This window comes from Ovis aries, chromosome 25, assembly GCF_016772045.2.
Source record: "Ovis aries strain OAR_USU_Benz2616 breed Rambouillet chromosome 25, ARS-UI_Ramb_v3.0, whole genome shotgun sequence".
Classification (NCBI taxonomy): Eukaryota; Metazoa; Chordata; class Mammalia; order Artiodactyla; family Bovidae; genus Ovis; species Ovis aries.
In genome coordinates, this window is record NC_056078.1 from 30,307,349 (window position 1) to 30,328,565 (window position 21,217).

The following is a 21,217-nucleotide window of genomic DNA, read 5'->3' on the forward strand; positions in this document are numbered from 1 at the left end:
GTGGCCAGCTCATCTCATCTCAGATAGAAGATGATGAATGGACATTAACACGTGGACTCTCTAGTTGGCCACTACCACTCCCTACTCAAATGCATACCAACCTAAGAAGGCTCCGTGGGGTCGTGTCCTCATTCCAGGGAGCCTGAGTCAATCTCCTATCCTCTCTACTGCCCCCCTACCCCCGCCCTGCTCCCCTTCTCAACATTCCCGCTTCTTTCCCCTCCTAGCCCAAAGCCATCCCTGAGCCGGATACCCTCCTAAACCAGCCCAGGAAAAAGTGACTCAACTCAGATCCTCCCTGGGCACAGAGACGTGGGTTTATAACAGCAAAGGTAGCTTCATGCCTTCCAACCATTATTTTAGGGAGGTTTCCAAGAAAGGGCAGTCAGGGTAAGAGCCTCTCAGCAGCTGCCTGCTCCAACCATCGCTCCACATACCATAGCTCATAAATCCTGCCCTGACGCTGCCGAGTGGTTACATCATCCCAAACCTCATGCAACAATTCGATTTGGAAATAAAAAGGCAGGTGTTAATTGACTCACTCCCTCTGCACCTTTGCGGTGCCCCTGACCCTCGATAGCTTTTAACCTCGCAGTTAATAAAAGTTTGGGGCCCAGCCCCAGCACAGTTCCTCATTCATTCTTTCATAACGTCAGCACATTCCTACTGAGTGACCGTAATGCACATGTCATTGACCAGTCCCTTCAGGGAGAGGGTTAGGTGGCCGAAGATGAGCAAGAAGCATTTCATGCCTAAAGAAAGCTTCTAGAAGATACTCACAAATGACACTGATTTGGGCCGCAGGTGTTCTGGGCTGCCCAGAGAAGGCCTCGGTGTGCCCGGGGTTTTAGAAGAGTTGCCAGCTTTTGAGTTGATGGCTCCTAAGTTTGTCTGCTTAGCATCCATCCCTCCTCTGAGAGCAGCCAGATTCTCCTTTGGGGAACCCATATCACTTCTACTAAGTCTCCATGGTTTCAAATGGGGTTGGATGTCTGGGGTCCTCTGGGCTCAGCCCATGAGAACTGGATCGTCAGAGAAGATCAACCCCCTGGCCACAGTGGTTAGTTCAGTTATGGATGTGGTACAGGAGCCATGCTAATAAAATCTCTTGGTGCAACTACCAGGAAGGAGAAATTTTTTTTTTTCCATCGGGTTGGCCAGCTGTCACCTTGCTCTTGCACAGTAGATGCTTCCTGAGCCTCAGAGTGAAGCCATCCCTTTACTCCCTCCTGTAGGAGCGTGTTTAGCTTCGGGTCATGCTGCCCCCTGCACCACCATGAGCAGCTTCAGTTCTTATGTGTGTGTATTATCCTCGGTCCAAGTGACCCTCCATCTGCCTCCAACTAGACTGTGCCCAGGAAGAATTTCAAGGAAAGCAGAGCTGAGAGATAGAAAGAAAAAGATTGTTGATGGGTAACTGGATCCAGCTTCATCTAAGGCATAGCCCTTGAACTTTCAGTTAAGTGAGCCTGTGAGTAGCTGAAATTCTATCTCTGCTTACATTTTGTGTAAGTCAGTTTCCTTAGAATTTCCGTTGCTAGTTCAGTCCTCGAGTCCCAGGCTTTTTAGATACTGGGGCCAATTGGAAGTCAGCCTGTCTGTCCCCCAGCTCAGTGGTTAGGGGACCTAGGCTCCTTTCCACGTCTACATTTGTGATAGCACTACAGTGCCAAGCCCGGCAATAGAGTGGATGGAGCAGATAACCATAGGGCACTTTTTAAAAGGCCTGAACTCGGGAATTCCCTGGCGGGCCAGTGGTTAGAACTCTGCACTGTCACTGCTGAGGGCCCAGGTGTGATCCTTGGTCAGGGAAATGAGATCCCACAAGCCGTGGGGCATGGCCAAAAAAAAAAAGGCCTGCATTACCATGACTCTGAAAGTGAATGCTTCCTTCATTTGGCACCCTTGACTCCTCTCATCTCCCTGCTAGTCCTGGCCCTGTTGAGGTTGCTGAGCATCCACACCTATCTCGAGACCCAACCTGAAGAATTCAGAGCTGAATACTACTGTCCTTCTCCCCCGCCAGAGGTGGGCATGGTCCCTTTTCTAGGCCTTGGAGGATAATATTCCACCAAGGCCTGTTCTGGGGCGTTGGTAGGCCAGACCAGGACAGGACCAAGAGCAGACTCATCCCAGCCTGAGTATCCTGCCAAAGGAATAGCATCCTTTGAGAAGAGGCTCAGGCACAGAGAAGTCGATGGAGAATTTTCAAATCATGGGTGGGCTCAGATCCTCGTGGACACCTGATTTACTCTTGTCTTTATTTTGTCATGTTCATCCATGATTTGACTTATCCTAGGATGAGACAGTGCATCCTAAGGGAACACAGACTGATTGGAGGTAGACAGAGGGTTGGGCAGTAGACCTGGGGAGACGATTCCTCGGGTAAAACACACACACAGAAACCAAGAGCTGCTCACTGGGGTGCAGAAGGCAGCGGGGCCTGAAGCCAGAGGCCCTCCCTTGATCACACCAATTGCTGTGTGTCCTTCATTATAGCTCCTAATTCCTCTGATCTCTGTTTCCTAGATCTGGAGGGGCAGACTGTACAGGATGAGCTATGGAGGCAGAGAGATCTGGTTACATCCCAGCCCTCACTCCCTTGGGCAAGTCCCACTCTGAGACTCGCTTCCTCATTATTATTCCTTGAAAGGAATCATAAAGGTACTTCCCTTTTCGAGTCATTTTAAGATTCAGTGAGATAATTAAGTGCTTAGCACAGGGCCTGATATAATTTCTCAATTGTTATTAGTGTTAATATTATTCTATAAAACAAAGGGCATATTAGAAGATTAAAAGTACTTGCCAAGAATTGAAGCGCTAATGAGAACAATCGTTGTTTTCAGGGCATTCAAAAGCCAATGTGAATTGAACACCTACTATGAGCTCTTTGGGCTTGCAGTGTGAATTGAACACCTACTATGCGCTCTTTGGGCTTCCCAGGTGGCACAGTGGTAAAGAATCCCCCTGCTGGTGCAGGAAATCTAAGAGAAGCAGGTGCGATCCCTGGGTTGGGAAGATCCCCTGTAGTAGGAAATGGCAACCTACTCCAGTGTTCTTGCCTGAAAAATCCTATGTGCATAGGAGCCGGCTGGGCTATAGTCCATGGGGTCGCAAAGACATGACTAAGTGAGCACACACACATGCACGCACATGCTTTTTGCGGGAAAGAGCCAAGCCCTGTTTTTTCCACTTTGAGAGGTCCTTGCCACTTCTGAAAGTGGAAGTTGCTCAGTTGTGTCTGACCGCATGGACTGTAGCCAGCCAGGCTCCTCTGTCCATCAGTTACCACCTCTAGCGCACAGCAAATCTCCATCAGGATTCCTCTTGGGCAGTGGTTTTCACTCCCCTTCCCGTCTTCTTAATGGTGGTATCTTTTCCTTTTCCTGAGAAAACTTATAAGGGAACTTGTATCACTCAGGGGACTCTTAAACTCTATGCATCCTGACTGCTAATTTCTTTTCAGATGTGTGTCCTTTTCCCTAGTTAGATCATCAGTACCTTGAAGGCAGGGACAGGTCTTAAACTTCTTGGTGTCCCATAAATCTAGGTACAGAGCAGGCCTTTACTTATCAGTATTAGGCCCAGGAGCCCTTGTCCAGCGGGGACTGTGTGTACGGTTTGCGTCCAGACTGGACAAGAGAGAGCACTAAGTGGATTCTTAGGAGTGAAGAGGCCCTCTGCCTGACTGCAGAAGGGATGCTATATTCTTTCTGGTCAAGCTGACTATTCAGAATGTTCTTTCTGAAACAGTAGCAGTCAGAAAGACCTGGGGACTCACTCACCTGAAGCCCTGCCCAAGGCCACAGCTACCCTGGGTAGCCAGCCTGGCCTCCCCACCAACCCCAGGGCTGTAGCTGAATAGTGTTGGCTTCCTAATAAACATAGTACCAGTGCTGAGTCCTAACTCCACTGAAGAAATAGCCCCGGACCCCTCGATCCCATGAACATTTCACACCTTAATGCGGCCATATTTTTGGAAAGCCAATATGAGCTGAATAGCTTATTGGTATGCAGCTCCGGGTGGAGGTGGGGGCTCCAGGGAGGTGAGGGGCTCACTGCAGAGGGGAGGTAATTAAGCCTCAGAATGTTTGATGTATTCCCCACAAGGAAGGTGTCTGGGGGTGTGAGTGTAAGAGCAATGGGCTTGTCTAGGTGGTTCGTGTGCACAAAAGCTTGACCACTCTTGGGAAGTCCCAGCACGGCTCCCACCCTCGCTCGGCCCGATCCCCCACCCCAGCAGGGCCACCCACTCACCCTTTGGGTCGGTAACTTTACATTTCCCAAGCAGACCCCATCAGCAGCTCTTCTCAGATAAAATACATCATCATTTGCTCCATTAGAAAATAAATGTATGGCTATATTATGGGATTTGCATTCCATTACCTTGGTTTGCATGCCATAAAACATTTATTACACCCTTGGGCTAAAGTCTTAATAATGACTGGGTGCGAGGCACTAATGTGGCGCTGGTCCTGCTCGGGAACCAGAGATTAATGCCTTTTGATGTCACCCAGCTAATAGTCGTGCTCACCAATTTGTCCCATCAGAAGACATTAGAGTCAGGTCCTGTGCAGGGATTGTTGGGGACCACTGTTCAGCTTTAACTGGGAGTTGGGGCTCCTTTTTCCTGCCCCCTGAAATCTGGTCTTATTCAAAATGACCAGAATAAAATCTCAGAGCCCTCTGTGTACAATCCCCCCACTTTCCACCCCTATGCCATGGGCAAGTCCCCACCCTTGGGTTCGATGAAGCTACAATGAGGGTTTAAATGTTTGCTTTCCTGCCAGACACAGCAGCAGCAACAGCAGCAGCAGTGAGTGCACAGACACACACACACACCACACACACTCACTCATACAAACCCATGGATGCCTTTCCTTCACCAGAGGGAATGATGGCGTTCACCCTTGAATTCACCCTAGATGGAGTGAATTCAAGGCTTCCTATTATTTCCTCTTCCTCTCAGGAGACCACACCATCATCCTTCCTTGATGTAGTGACAGCAGTCTTCACTCTGCCCCAATACTGTGTGGCCCACCTCATCACTGAAAAATTCATTGAAACCACCATTCTTCAAGTCAGCTGCACTTAGGAGGCCAAAGGCCCCCAGCAGCCTGTTGGTTAAATCTATGTCCCTCCTAGGCTGGCCCTACCCTATACCCAACCAACCTCAAGTCCCTTGGATCTCTAGAGGTCCCAAGAGAGATAAGCCCATGCCCTGGGGGAGATTCTGGTTGTGACAGAGGGCAAAAAACACTCTACAAGGGTGTGATGGGTCTGCAAAAGTCACAGATGAAACACCGTGAGAGCACATTGCTTCTGATTCTGCACTTCTGGAAAGGCTAATGAATAAGTTGGTGCCTAAGGGCAGAGATGGAGAGGAGGTGATATGGAGGATGGGCTTGCCCAAGAAGGTGAATGGCGGGAGCAAAAGTATGGAGGGGAGAATGCTTGGAGAATGGGAGGTGGTGGAGGAAAGATTACTATGAAAAGATGGAATCAGAGCAAGAAGCACTGTCACTGTGGGGCTGGACCCTGAGGGCAGGGGTGTGAGAGAGAGAAGGGTCTTTGTCCTGTAGTGTTGGGCAGGTTCCTTGGCTGGAGTGGCTGAGCTCAGAAGTAGGGAGCCCAGGCGGATGTCTCTACTGGTCCAGAAGTGAGGCCATAAAGGCTGGACTGGGGCAGGAGTGGGAAGAAAGGGATGAAGGAAGGAAGCAGTAAAGAGAAATCAAGATGAGACTGGGAACCACCAGCGGTGGGAGAGTCTGCAGCCACTGATGCCTCTAAGGTAATGGTTCTTAGTGGGGCAGTGCTGCCCAGGGGCTAGTTTGGGCATTTGTGGGGGTTATTTATGATAATAATGTTGGCATTTAGTATGTGGGGAGGGAACCAGGAGTGCTTTCTGTATATCACAATGTGCAGGACAGTCTCTCACACAGTGAAGAATTCACCCTCATCCCATGTAACTTCAAAAATTCCTTTTGCACAACAAAGGAAACTATAAGCAAGGTGAAAAGACAACCTTCAGGATGGGAGAAAATAATAGCAAATGAAGCAACTGACAGAGAATTAATCTCAAAAATATACAAGCAACTCATGCAGCTCAATACCAGAAAAATAAACGACTCAATCAAAAAATGGGCCAAAGAACTAAACAGACGTTTCTCCAAAGAAAACATACAGATGGCTAACAAGCACATGAAAAGATGCTCAACATCACTCATTATCAGAGAAATGCAAATCAAAACCACAATGAGGTACCATCTCACACCAGTCAGAATGGCTGTGACCCAAAAGTCTACAAACAATAAATGCTGGAGAGGATGTGGAGAAAAGGGAACCCTCTTACACTCTTGTTGGGAATGCAAACTAGTACAGCCACTATGGAGAACAGTGTGGAGATTCCTTGAAAAACTGCCATATGACCCAGCAATCCCACTGCTGGGCATACACACCGAGGAAACCAGAACTGAAAGAGACACGTGTACCCCAATGTTCATCGCAGCACTGTTTATAATAGCCAGGACACAGAAGCAACCTAGATGTCCATCAGCAGGTGAATGGATAAGAAAGCTGTGATACGTATACACAGTGGAGTATTACTCAGCCATTAAAAAGAATACATTTGAATCAGTTCTAATGAGGTGGATGAAACTGGAGCCTGTTATACAGAGTGAAGTGAGCCAGAAAGAAAAACACTAATACAGTATACTAACACATATATATGGAATTTAAAAAGATGGTAATGATAACCCTGTATGCGAGACAGCAAAAGAGACACAGATGTATAGAACAGACTTTTTGACTCTGGGAGAGAAGGCGAGGGTGGAATGAGTTGAGAGAATACCATTGAATCATGGATATTACCACATGTGAAATAGATCACCAGTCCAGGTTTGATGCATGAGACAGGGCGCTCAGGGCTGGTGCACTGGGACGGCCCTGAGGGATGGGATGCGGAGGGAGGTGGGAGGGGGGGTCAGGATGGGGGACACTTGTACACCCATGGCTGATTCATGTCAATGTATGGCAAAAACCACTACAGTATTGTAAAATAATTAGCCTCCAATTAAAATAAATAAAAGAGAGAATGCATGAGAAGTAAACATTATCATTAGAGTGAATAAATATCAGATTTTTTCTGTTAAAAAAAAAAGAAAAAATTCCAAGCAAGTACCTGTGGACCCTGCAACCGTAGGGGCCACTACAGTAAGTCCCCAACTTACCAGCTTTCAAGTTGTGGACTTTCAAATATGTGAACCTGAATTTGCATATCCAATTCCACAAGGTAGTTCATGTAGTTAGTTCTGGCGTACATGGTCACAGGCGTGCCTCCTCTATAAGCGGCTGCGCTTTCGGTACTTTACGGTACCGTGGCTGTGCATCATAAGGAGCTTACTGGTGAAGACCTGATAGAATTGGAGGACCAGAGGAAGGACGAAGAGAGACAAGAGGAGGAAGAAGTCACTGAAGAACCAAAGAGGCTCACAGTGCAGGAAAGGGCAAGGGGGTTTGCTTTACTTGAGGAGGCATTGTTAGCTTTTCAGGCACAGGACCCAGATGTGGAATGGTACATGAAAACGCAGCAGGCATTCCGAATGCAGTCCACTGCTACTGAATCATCAATGGGGAGGAAAATAAAAAGCTACTACCCAGACATCACTGGATCATTTTCTCAAGCGGGTAGATAGAATTGAATCCAGTAAGGAACCAGAACCTGTGCCACTTATGTCAGGCATGAGTGAAACTGCATCTTGCCCTCCGTCCCCTGTTGTTGACGGTCCTTCAGCTCTGCCATCTCCCACCGCTTTTCCCTCCTCCAGTCGGTAGCTCTTCTTGCGTGTTCACCTGATGCTAGCCCCTGTATGCTGGCTGTTGTACTGTCCTACTATACCTTTCAAGATACTGTACCATAAGATTAAATATGTTTTTATTTTTTGTGCTTTTTTAAAACATTTGTGTGAAAAGTATCATAAACCTATTTCAGTACAGTAATATATAGACAGTTGTGTTAGTTAGGGTACCTAGGCTAATTTTGTTGGACTTACAGACAAATTAGACTTACCAATGTGCCCTTGGAACAGAATTCATTCATATGTAGGGGGCTAATTGTATTCACTTGTGTGATGAAGTAAATGATTGTGCAGTGAGCAACCTGTGCAACTGCCTAGGTGTGACATTGATCCTGGTGGAAAAATTTGTTTACAAGGATGTGAGTCTAAATCCGGCTTTGTTTTACATATATACGCAGAATATCTTTGCATGGTTTTAATATACTCTGAATTTTCTAGGGATGGAACTCCCATGACAACTGAGGGGACAACTGTCTTCTGTTCTGAATCTCTGTACTGAACTTTACCAAGAGTTGGTCACCATTTCAGAAACTGCTCTTGATGCGGGCACAGTACTCATGGGCCTTCAGTCACCAGCACACCCTTCTCCGTGGCCAGAGGCACTGACAGTGATCTCCTCATGTGGTTTCATATTTAGGTGTAAGTATTTGACTTCCTGATTGTTGCTGAGCATTTACGTATGGAAATATGTATTCTTTTATTGTAAGTTACTTTGATTTCTCCTTTCTATTATAGTTGGGTCAATATATTGATTTTTTTGAAATTATGTGGCTAGATGGTTGTATTATCTCTGTTCTCCATCCTGGGATAGTAAATGAGGCGTGACAAACCTGATAATAAAAGGAGGCTGTGGGTCTGATTGGCTGAGAGCTACAGTTGGGAGAATTCTAGCCTTGACAACTTCTCCAAGAAGCCTGTCTGGCCACTTTAATCCCACAGTCCCACTGAAGCCTGCTTTTCTGCCTTCCTAAATGAAATTCTTTGTTAGATCTATTTTCCACTTCTTTCTATGATTGTCATCTCCTGAACAATCTTGTCAACTGTGTTCCTATAAACATGTAAGCTCCCCAGATACAGCCTTGAAGGGATCACTCTTTATGGCCCTATCCAGGCTCTGAAGAGAAGAGCCTTGCTGACTGAAGTGCTCAACTCAGGTGGTGATGAGGCACCTGTGGGTCAACAGAAGACAGGGGCATCTGCTGGAAGTAATGCAAAATCCAGAAACCCCATCACACAGCGTGAGAGAGACCCTTGACTCTAGAATAGAAAGGTTGCAAGTCTCGTCAGTGTAAAGACTGACTTTGCGTGCATGCCAAGTCACTTCAGTCGTGTCCGATTCTTTGCAACCCTGTGTGCTGTAGCCTGCAGATTCCTCTGTTCATGAGATTCTCCAGGCAAGAATACTGAACTGGGTTCCCATTTCCTCCTCCAGGGGATCTTCCTGACCCAGGGATCAAACCCATGTCTCTTATGTCACCTGCATTGGAAGGCAGGTTCTTTATGACTAACACCACCAAGTTGATTAGGGGAAAAAAAATTAGTGTGAAATCACTGAAAAAAACAAACAAGCCACCCCAGTTCTGGGACCACTGGAAAACAATGTATCAGAAGTTCAAAGACTGGACATGTTGAGGACTTGAAAAAAATATCTGATGTGGTGAGATCGTAGCTTCAAAGCGACTTATGCAGGTAAAGAAGCTTCCTTTCTAGATGGGAAGATTGGTCAAGCACAGAGACAGGGTTTAGATAAGTTAATGGATGACAGGGTTGTCAAGGGTGATTAAGGGGAGCTTGGCTCCTCTGGGGGTAAGCTGTGTCCTGGCGTCCTCACCCGAGGTAGACAATGAACCTGGGCCGTGGAAAGAAGGAGGCAACGCCGGGTCTCCAGTTATTTCTAGGGGTCCCCTGAATGGATGCAACAATCCACTTCCATTTTTTAAACAGAAAAGAATAAAAAGAGAAGTGGTTAGATCACACACAGTCTGAGTCTTTAGAAAGAGGGTTTTTTTGGTGGGTATTTCAGTTCAGGGGAAGCATGAGACAGAACTCAGTGGGAGTGCAGAGGGTGTCCAGAATTCCTAATGTAGTTGATGTTGTCACTGAAGTTCTAGGACTCAGACTACCTGAGTTCACATCCTGCCTCCATCGTTAAGTAGTTGGGTGACCTTAGGCAAGTTACCTAACCTCCCTGTGCCTCAGTTTTATCACCCATAAAATGGACATAATGGAATTGTTACCAAACTCAACTGCTCACCACTTGAAAGCCAACACTCAAGAGACTAGAGTTCAAAGGAAAGGAAAGTTTGCTTTATTCAGGAGGCTGGCAACCTGGGGAGAAGGTAGATTTGTGTCCAAAGGCCAATACCCCATTACTGATCAGAGGTCAAGAGCTTTTAAAGAAGAGTTTCAGAGGTGCAGCAAACTGAATCCATCATACATATATATACACATCTACTCTTTTTTAGATTATTTTCCCATATAGACCATTAGAGTATTGAGTAGGGTTTCCTGTGCTATACAGTAGGTCCTTATTAGTTAATCTGCCTTATATATGAAAGTGAAAGTTGCTCAGTCATGTCTGACTCTTTGTGACCCAATGGATGGATAGTTCATGGAATTCTATAAGCCAGAATACTGAAGTGGGTAGCTGTTCCCTTCTCCAAGGGATCTTCCCAACCTAGGGATCAAACCCAGGTCTCCCAGTTCTCTCTCTTATATATAGCAGTGTGTATATGTCAATCTCAATCTTCCAGTTTGTCCTTCCCTCCACCCTTAGCCTCCAGTAGCCATAAGTTCAATGGCACCCCACTCCAGTACTCTTGCCTGGAAAATCCCATGGATGGAGGAGCCTGGTAGGCTGCAGTCCATGGGGTCGCTAAGAGTCGGACACGACTGAACGACTTCACTTTCACTTTTCACTTTCATGCATTGGAGAAGGGAATGGCAACCCACTCCAGTGTTCCTGCCTAGAGAATCCCGGGAATGGGGGAGCCTGGTGGGCTGCCCGCTATGGGGTCGCACAGAGTCGGACACGACTGAAGCGACTTAGCAGCAGCAGCAGCCATAAGTTTGTTTCCTACATCTGTGACTAAGCAGGGTGACAATATACAGCCTTGACGTACTCCTTTTCCTATTTGGAACCTGTTGTTGTTCCATGTGCAGTTCTAACTGTTGCTTCCTGGCCTGCATACAGATTTCTCAAGAGGCGGGTCAGATGGTCTGGTATGCCCATCTCTTTCAGAATTGTCCACAGTTTATTTTGATCCACACAGTCAAAGGCTTTGGCATAGTCAAGAAAGCAGAAATAGACGTTTTTCTGGAACTCCCTTGCCTTTTGCATGATCCAGCGGATGTTGGCAATTTGATCTCTGGTTCCTCTGCCTTTTCTAAAACCAGCTTGAACATCAGGAAGTTCACGGTTCACGTATTGCTGAAGCCTGACTTGGAGAATTTTGAGCATTACTTTACTAGCGTGTGAGATGAGTGCAATTGTGCAGTAGTTTGAGCATTCTTCGGCATTGCCTTTCTTTGGGATTGGAATGAAAACTGACTTTTTCCAGTCCTGTGACCACTGCTGAGTTTTCCAAATTTGTTGGCATATTGAGTGCAGCACTTTCACAGCATCATCTTTCAGGATTTGAAACAGCTCAACTGGAATTCCATTACCTCCACTAACTTTGTTCATAGTGATGCTTTCTAAGGCCCCCTTGACTTCACATTCCAGGATGTTTGGCTCTAGGTGAATGATCACACCATCGTGATTATCTGGGTCATGAAGATCTTTTCTGTACAGTTCTTCTGTGTATTCTTGCCACCTGTTCTTAATATCTTCTGCTTCTGTTAGGTCCATACCATTTCTGTCCTTTATCGAGCCCATCTTTGCATGAAATGTTCCCTTGGTATCTCTAATTTTCTTGAAGAGATCTCTAGTCTTTCCCATTCTGTTCTTTTCCTCTATTTCTTTGCACTAATCACTGAAGAAGGCTTTCTTATCTTTTCTTGCTGTTCTTTGGAACTCTGCATTCAGATGCTTATATCTTTCCTTTTCTCCTTGGCTTTTCACTTCTCTTCTTTTCACAGCTATTTGTAAGGCCTCCCCAGACAGCCATTTTGCTTTTTTGCATTTCTTTTCCATGGGGATGGTCTTGATCCCTGTCTCCTGTACAATGTCATGAACCTCATTCCATAGTTCATCAGGCACTCTATCTATCAGATCTAGGCCCTTAAATCTATTTCTCACTTCCACTGTATAATCATAAGGGATTTGATTTAGGTCATACCTGAATGGTCCAGCGGTTTTCCCTACTTTCTTCAATTTAAGTCTGAGTTTGGTAATAAGGAGTTCATGATCTGAGCCACAGTCAGCTCCTGGTCTTGTTTTTGTTGACTGTATAGAGCTTCTCCATCTTTTGCTGCATAGAATATAATCAATCTGATTTCAGTGTTGACCATCTGGTGATGTACAAACCATGGTGTAAAAAGAAAAAAGAGGAGCTTAAGGGTGTGGAATGACACAGTTCCGACAATCATCTTGAAATCGGTCGTGCAGTAGAGCTGCATTATCTTGCCTGTTTTAGGTACAGTTAATCTTCAGTTCCAGAGTCAGTTTGTTCCCATTTCCTTGGGGCCTGTTCTTGGAATTGTGTACAATGGAGCAGCATACGTCATGGCTCCAGCCCAGTCATCATGTAGTTAACTTCTTCCACCTGGTGGGAATTTCTGTATCTGCAAAACAGCTTAAAGGATATGGCTCAGAATATTATCTACAGCCCTTGAGGGGAAATGAGAAGTCCTTGACTTTGTTTAGCGGTTAACTATTATTATTTTGTCTTGTTTGACTCTTTTCCTTTCTTTCTGCATTTTCTCACTTCTCTGATTAAATTTATTCTTTGGCTAAAGTTTCTCTACAGACAGGAGGCATGGCGGGGGTGGGAGGATGGGGATGGAGCGGGAATCTGTCCTGGGAAGGCCTGTTAAGGTCCTGTTCCATTACAGGATTACTTTACTGAGTTGTGAAGATAAAAGTAGATAACATGATATATGAAAATGTTTAGAACAGCACATGGTGGATGTAGTGTTTGATACACATGTGTGATAGTTGTTCTTATTACTCCTGAGAATAAGGCCGAGCATCATTAGCCCCACCTCCCTCCCTACTGATGAACCAATGAAGTATGGCTCTGGGGAGCCAAGCAAGGGAGGAGCTGGGAGTCAGAGAAGTCAAGGCATGGAGGTCAAGAGCCTTGGCCCTGGTTCTCTAACCACTGTCCAGAGTAGCAGAGGATTAGAAGTGGAGGTGAGGTGAGCCCCTTGGCCCCAAAGCTTCAGCTCAGTAGGGGGCAAAGAGTGACTGTGTGCCCCCAAAACATTGGATTGGAGAATATGGCACTCAGGAGGGGGTACTCTCTCTGGTTTCATCTCTTATGTATGAGCCATTGCTTAGAAGCAATCCTATTGAGAGGGTTGCTGAATCCTAGATTCTGGGGAGAAAGCACCAGGATGGCTGGAGGGAATGAAACCTAGGCAGCTCACAAGAGCCTAGGTCCCTCGATGGCGGGAGGGTGGGGAAAGGCAGGCATCCTGACTTCTGATTCCTTCTCTGCCAGGCTCAATGGCCCACTTACCCTCTCTGCCTGTTTCTCCCTGTATAAATGCCGTAGAGGGCATTGTTTCTGAGGGGTACTAGGGAACTGTAGGACTTCAGACCTGCAAGGGGTCCTAGAGGGTACAGCAGACACTGCCGGTGCCCACCCCATCCCCTTGTCCTTATCACGTGGGTGCTCTGAGCCCGACTTCTGGCTCCAGCATCTGCAGTTCTTTGCCCAAGAGTTTTCTCGAGCCACTGATGCACCTTTGTGTGCAGCAGCTCAGAAGCAGCCCTCCACCAGAGACCAACAGGATCATTGTATAAATTTCCTAGCTCCTCCAGCCCATGGATGGCAACAGCTCTGAGATGTAGTTCTAGGTTGTCCCCAGTGGGAGTGAGCTCCAGGTACCTACAGGACTAACTTGCTTCATAACACACCCCTTATCCTTTTCTTCCCCTTCCTGATTCACTTCCCTACTCCTGGAGTCACCTCCCAAATAAGCTACCTGCCCAAAGCTTCATCTCAGCATCTGCTCCTGCTGTACTAAGGCAGAGGTTATCTGGCTGAGCGATTTGGGGTTACCGAAGTGAGATAATCACCAGAACACGCTTGCCTGTGTGTGCAGGGAGTAATAAATGCCCACCTCGCAGGGCCCCTACACGGGACAGAAAGCATCAGAACATTTGGATCATTAGGAAGACGTCCCTCCCTCCGCTTAGGAAATGATCATCCCTCCATTGCCAATCTGAGGAATCTTGTTGGAGGTAAAAGCTCTATAGTGAGACCTCCTTCTGGCTTCCCTCTCACCAGCCGTCTGTTCCTAATAACCCCACCCACGCACTGGAGCCTCTCTGACTTGATAGTGCAGGACGCTGTCACTTGAAATTAATTGCAACTAATTAAAAATGATCCGGTTAGGACAATTGCACAATGGCGCTCCGGAGACCGCTTCATTCCCAGAGGTTCGGCGGCGTTTGCGACTGCTGCAGCCCCAGTGGGCCGTGCGGAGCCATACATCATTGTGTCATTTTACATTGTTATTTCTCTGAAAGCAGCAATTTAAAAGAGTCTCAGATGAACCTTGAGCAACTTCGCACTAAAAAGAAAAATGTTACTGTCCAAGATCTGTAAAATATAACATATAGGCTCAAAGAGGCTGCTTGACATGAAAAGCGGCCTTAAGTTTGTGCTGTGATTTGCATATAATATATAATGTTGTAGTAAAAGGAACCCACAAAGCAGGCAGTGGCTGTAGAGCATCGATCCTCAGCCTCTTTGTTCAAACTGGGTCACCAACTGTTCCCAGTTATTATTTTATCATGGCCATTCCTCACGTGAGGAGACGGGATGGCACCTAATGCACTGGGTTCTAGGCACTGCCGTCTCTCTGCCATACGAGTGAGAGACCCCGGTCCTCCTGGAGTCTGACTCTGGAAGTGCTGCAAGTCCCAAGTTGCCCTGTCACTTTCCAAGCTGATGCTGCTAGGACAAGAGGCAGTTCTGAGACTTGGAAGTCCTGCTGAGCAACCTAGCAGACCCCCACACCTTATTTCAAGGGAACCTAGACAGCCCAGTAGTGAATTGTGAGCCTATCTATTTGGGCTACAAATCTCTCCTTTCAAGCCCCCAGCTGCTTCGCCTCACTTTTGTGGTCTCCATGGCACCCTCCAAACCTCTCCACATCTACACGGCAGGGGAAAAGCAGGCATTTGAACAGAAAGGGGTATGTCAGAAAAAAGCGTCTTCCAAAATTATTTTTCTAATGCTCTGGTTTATTCTGCAATTAAAAAATGAGGTGACTTTCTAGGGTACAGAAAAAAACAAAAAGCAAAACAAAAAAAAAACAAAAAAACACAACTCTGCAAAAGAGAAAAAGAAGTTAAAAAATTAAAAATCAATGTCCTGGCTATTATAAACAGTGCTGCAATGAACATTGGGGTACATGTGTCTCTTTCAATTCTGGCTTCCTCGGTGTGTATGCCCAGCAGTGGGATTGCTGGGTCATAAGGCAGTTCTATTTGCTATTTTTTAAGGAATCTCCACACTGTTCTCCATAGTGGCTGTACTAGTTTGCATTCCCACCAACAGTGTAGGAGGGTTCCCTTTTCTCCACACCCTCTCCAGCATTTATTGCTTGCAGATTTTTGGATTGCAGCCATTCTGACTGGTGTGAAATGGTACCTCATTGTGGTTTTGATTTGCATTTCTCTGATAATGAGTGATGTTGAGCATCTTTTCATGTGTTTGTTAGCCATCCGTATGTCTTCTTTGGGGAAATGTCTATTTAGTTCTTTGGCCCATTTTTTGATTGGGTCGTTTATTTTTCTGGAATTGAGCTGCATAAGTTGCTTGTATATTTTTGAGATTAGTTGTTTGTCAGTTGCTTCATTTGCTATTATTTTCTCCCATTCAGAAGGCTGTCTTTTCACCTTGCTTATACAACCTAGATGTCCATCAGCAGATGAATGGATAAGAAAGCTGTGGTACATATACACAATGGAGTATTACTCAGCCATTAAAAAGAATTCATTTGAATCAGTTCTGATGAGATGGATGAAACTGGAGCCGATTATACAGAGTGAAGTAAGCCAGAAAGAAAAACACCAATACAGTATACTAACACATATATATGGAATTCAGAAAGATGGCAATGACGACCCTGTATGCAAGACAGGAAAAAAGACACAGCTGTGTATAATGGACTTTTGGACTCAGAGGGAGAGGGAGAGGGTGGGATGATTTGGGAGAATGGCATTCTAACATGTATACTATCATGTAAGAATTGAATCGCCAGCCTATGTCTGACGCAGGATACAGCATGCTTGGGGCTGGTGCATGGGGATGACCCAGAGAGATGTTATGGGGAGGGAGGTGGGAGGGGGGTTCATGTTTGGGAACACATGTAAGAATTAAAGATTTTAAAATTAAAAAAATAAAAAACTGAAAAAAAATCAAGATTTTTAAAACTAAAGGGCTAGGAGAAATGTAAGAGACTACACAGATGAGACGAGGGAAAATGGCAAGCAGGTATGCATACCAAGTTTTATGTAATTACTGAAATTGGGCTCTGGGCTTCCTGGACACCAGAGCAAAAATGGAAAATAAGAAACATGATTAATTATCAATGTCAAGTGATCCTTAAAGCAAAAGCAAACCAGCTCCTTAGAAGAAACAAGACTTTTTTTTGCATGGATCTTGTGTGGGTCATGCAGTGGTCAATATCGTCATGACATCCTGCTGGTTGAGGCAGGGGCAAAGCTTGTGAAGACCTCTGCATTGGAAATTGGGGCATAATCTGGTGAAGTCACCTCTCTGGGAGATCCAGGAGATGAGGATTAAATGTGCAGTTCACCATTGGCTGGCTTTATTCAGGGATAAGACGGAGGTACTACAGGAATGCAGGGACTAACCCCAGCCTCAAATATTTTATGACACACTCATATGTGGAATCTAATTTTTAAAAATGATACAAATGAACTTATTTACAAAACAAAAATAGACCGACAGACATAGAAAACAAATATATGGTTACCAAAGTGGAAAGTGGGGAGGGGATAGGGATAAATTAGGAATTAGGGATTAGCATATACACACATCCCCAAATTACTCTCCACGAATGTTTCTTTATAGCAGCTCTACTTTTTTCCCTTTAGTACCTTCTTTTTTTTTTTTTAAGTATAGTTGATTTACAGTGTTGTGTTTAAGGTATAGCACAAAGAATCAATTAAACATATATATACACACATATATATAGTATGTATACATATTCTTTTTTGGATTCTCTTTCCTTATAGGTTATTAAAAATATTGATTATAGTTTCTGATGCTATATAGTAGGTCCTTGTTGCTTATTTTATAAATGGTAATGTGTATATGTTAATCCCAAATTCCTAATTTATCCCCATCCCCTCCCTACTTTCCGCTTTGGTAACCGTAAATTTGTTTTCTGTGTCTGTGGGTCTATTTTTGTTTTGTGAATAAGTTCATTTGTCTCCTTTTTTAAAATCAGAGTCCACATGTGAGAGTGTCATATAATACATGTGAGTGTGTCATATAATACTTGTCTTCCTCTGTCTGACTTACTTCAATTAGTATCATAATCACAAGTTTCATCCATGCTGCTTCAAGTGGCATATTTTGCTCTTTTTAATGGCTGAATAATATTCCATTGTTTATACGTGCCCCCTCTTTGTCCATTCCTCTGTCAATGCACGTTTAGGCTGCATCCGTGTCTTGGCAATTGTATAGAATGCTGCAGTGAACATTGGGGTACATGTATATTTTTGAATTATAATTTTCTCCTTGCTATCATTATGCATTATTTGGAGGTTTTTTAAAAATAATTTTTTAAAAGTCAAGAAAACGATGCAATTGTGTTAAGAATGAAGCAGATCAGTGTTACTGAAAAAGTGAGATGGGAAGAGAAAATCTGGGTAAATGTAGATCAGATGTCTAAAAGTGGTTATCTCGGGGAGCTAAGATTATAGAAGACTTTCACTTTCAAGTTAATCCTTTCTGTAACATTTTTATAAGAGATATTTCTTACGCTTTTTTTTATTTGGCTGCACTGGGTCCCCATCGCGGTGCACAGGCTTCCCGCTGTGGTGGCTTCTCTCGTTGCAAAGCACAGGCCCTGGGACACGGGCTTCAGTAGCTGTGGCGCAGGCTTAGTTGCCCTGCCGCATGTGGGCATCTTCCTGGACTAGGGATGGAACCTACGTTCCCTGCATTGGCAGGCAGATTCTCAACCACTGAACCACTAGGGAAATACCAGAACTTATACATCTATTTCTGCTTTATTGACTATGCCAAAGCCTTTGACTGTGTGGATCACAATAAACTGTGGACAATTCTGAAATAGATGGGAATACCAGACCATCTGACCTGCCTCTTGAGAAACCTGTATGCAGGTCAGGAAGCAACAGTTAGAACTGCACGTGGGACAACAGACTGGTTCCAAATAGGAAAAGGACTACGTCAAGGCTGTATATTGTCACCCTGCTTATTTAACTTCTATGCGGAGTACATGATAAGAAACGCTGGACTGGAAGAAGCACAAGCTGGAATCAAGATTGCCGGGAGAAATATCAGTCACCTCAGATATGCAGATGACACCACCCTTATGGGAGAAAGTGAAGAAGAACTAAAGAGCCTCTTGATGAAAGTGAAAGAGGAGAGTGAAAAGGTTGGCTTAAAGCTCAACATTCAGAAAACTAAGATCATGGCATCTGGTCCCATCACTTCATGGGAAATAGATGGGAAACAGTGGAAACAGTGTCAGACTTTATTTTGGGGGGCTCCAAAATCACTGCAGATGGTGACTGCAGCCATGAAATTAAAAGACGCTTACTCCTTGGAAGGAAAGTTATGACCAACCTAGATAGCATATTCAAAAGCAGAGACATTACTTTGCCAACAAAGATCCATCTAGTCAAGGCTATGGTTTTTCCAGTGGTCATGTATGGATGTGAGAGTTGGACTGTGAAGAAAGCTGAGTGCCGAAGAATTGATGCTTTTGAACTGTGGTGTTGGAGAAGACTCTTGAGAGTCCCTTGGACTGCAAGGAGATCCAACCAGTCCATTCTGAAGGAGATCAGCCCTGGGATTTCTTTGGAAGGAATGATGCTAAAGCTGAAACTCCAGTACTTTGGCCACCTCATGTGAAGAGCTGACTCATTGGAAAAGACTCTGATGCTGGGAGGGATTGAGGGCAGGAGAAGAAGGGGACGGCAGAGGATGAGATGGCTGGATGGCATCATCGACTCGATGGATGTGAGTTTGAGTGAACTCCGGGAGTTGGTGATGGACAGGGAGGCCTGGCGTGCTGCGATTCATGGGGTCACAAAGAGTCGGACATGACTGAGCGACTGAACTGAACTGAACTGAACTAATATATATTTTAAGTTATTATAATAATAATAATTTAAAAAGCAACATTTTAAGTCAACCTGGGGGATTGTCAGATTGACTACCTTTTATGAAAATTAAGAAACCTAATCAAGACTTATCCAAATGAATGGCTACCCTACTTCTGTTGGGCAGTGAGCCAGAAGAGAATCTGTAAGAAAGATAAGAATTTTTCTCAAGGAAACAGTGGCTGTCTGTTCTGGCACACAAGATGAATGATCCCCACTCTGGCCTCTCAGAGCACTGATGCTTACCTGGGTTGGCGCTTATGGCAAAATCCAGAGGCTGGTGTGGTTCTGAAAAAAAATCACATTTAAAAATTATTGTTGTTTCATGGTAAAATAATATATTTGAACTATTACTTAATTTTTAACACTTCTGGCTATTTCCTTCTCTTTGTCTCTCCCCGACTCCCTCTCTTTCAAGGTAGCCTGTTCTATACTGGGTGCCTCAGGGAAGAGATGGGGCAGCAGAAAGAGAGAGAAAAAAAAAAAGGCTCATCCTTGCTTTTGACTTTCAAAGACTTAGGGACAAAGACCCAGGGAAAGGAAAAATAATGATCAGAGAGACTATCTTACTCTCAAGAGTAGAAAATGGGGAAACGGGAGGATTAGAGGGGAAGATGCTGGGAGGATGGAGGCTGATGCTGGTGGTGCAGAGACAGCCTCCAGGGAGCTCAGAGCTTCCTCTGAATGATCAACACCCTGGTCCACAGCCTCCGTCTAAGGGCTGGGAGGGGCATCGGGAAAGTCCTGGAGTCCTGCAGGGCTCCCTCTTCTCTCTCTAGGCAACTGCTTCAGTCTTTTCTCTCACTGCCAAACATCTTTTTGTTCCTCTGTCTGGTTGGCTGAACATGGCTGCTTCCAGGTTTCATGCCTTGATTTAACACCCAGAGCCAGACTTCCCTAACCCTTGCTCCCGGAGCCATCTGTGACTGGCCTATCTTGGATCAGGTGCCCAACAGGCATCCCCAGGCACCCCTGGACCATTCTGCTGTGTTTAGGGGCTGAAGTCTCTGTTGCAGTCACAGTTGGTGTCAGCTTTCCCTCCATCCCAGTCCTGTCTTTCTAGTTTCCTTACAGGTGGCACTTCCCCATAAACCTGCTGTGTGCAGCTCTCCATCATCTCAGCATCTATCTCCAATTTAAGATACTCGCCTTGCAGACTTTGTCCCCATAGGCTATCTGGGGTCAACACTAAGGGCTGTGGTCACTTACCTGTCTGGAAAGTGCTTCCTTGGAAAGCGAGGGGCCTCTAAGCACCATTCCACATCAGCAGACAGTGGGAGATTGAGGGAACAGCCCTGGGATGAGAGAATTTGGGAGCCCTGGGTTCTGCCACTGGTGAACTGTGTGACTTGGCCAGTTAGTCACTCCTCTGACTCACAAGTTCCTCAAATGCAAAACAAGGATAGAAATTTCCCACCTCACAGGGTTAATTCAGAGTTCATTTAGGGGGTCTAAGTAAATTGGTCTCTATCAGTGCTTGGCACAAAGTAGAAACATTATACATATGTGAAAAGATTGGCTTTCAGAGCTTCCTGCCCATCTCCATACCTTCCTCCCTCTGTCCCCACACCCATCCCACTCTTTCATACCAGGACAGGTGTGGCCATCAGCAGAAGGACCACATGACCCTCACCAGGAACCTATAGCTTCATGACCTGTTATCACTTTCTTTGGCACTCTGCAGAGACTTTGCTTACACTGTATACGTGTTATTTTGAAAAGACGTCATAGTGTGTCATATTCTCTGCTCAAAAGGCTTCCCATCCCACTTAGGATCTAGCACGCTCGCCCTATCATCATTCTGACCCTTTTCTGCTCTTCATCCTCTCTTGCTTTCTCCAGCCATGTTTGTCTTCTA

General features: G+C 45.3%; 1 long non-coding RNA gene across 1 annotated transcript in view; it reads left to right on the forward strand.

Moving 5' to 3' along the window:
• The window catches only part of LOC106991580 (uncharacterized), a 117,595-nt gene extending 101,200 nt beyond the window's left edge, over positions 1–16,395 (forward strand). The window contains exons 10-12 of the long non-coding RNA XR_009598549.1: positions 2,530–2,664; positions 8,295–8,495; positions 15,858–16,395. This is a non-coding gene — a long non-coding RNA (uncharacterized LOC106991580). The remainder of the gene's footprint in view (positions 1–2,529; positions 2,665–8,294; positions 8,496–15,857) is intronic.
• Positions 16,396–21,217: the final 4,822 nt, after the last annotated feature.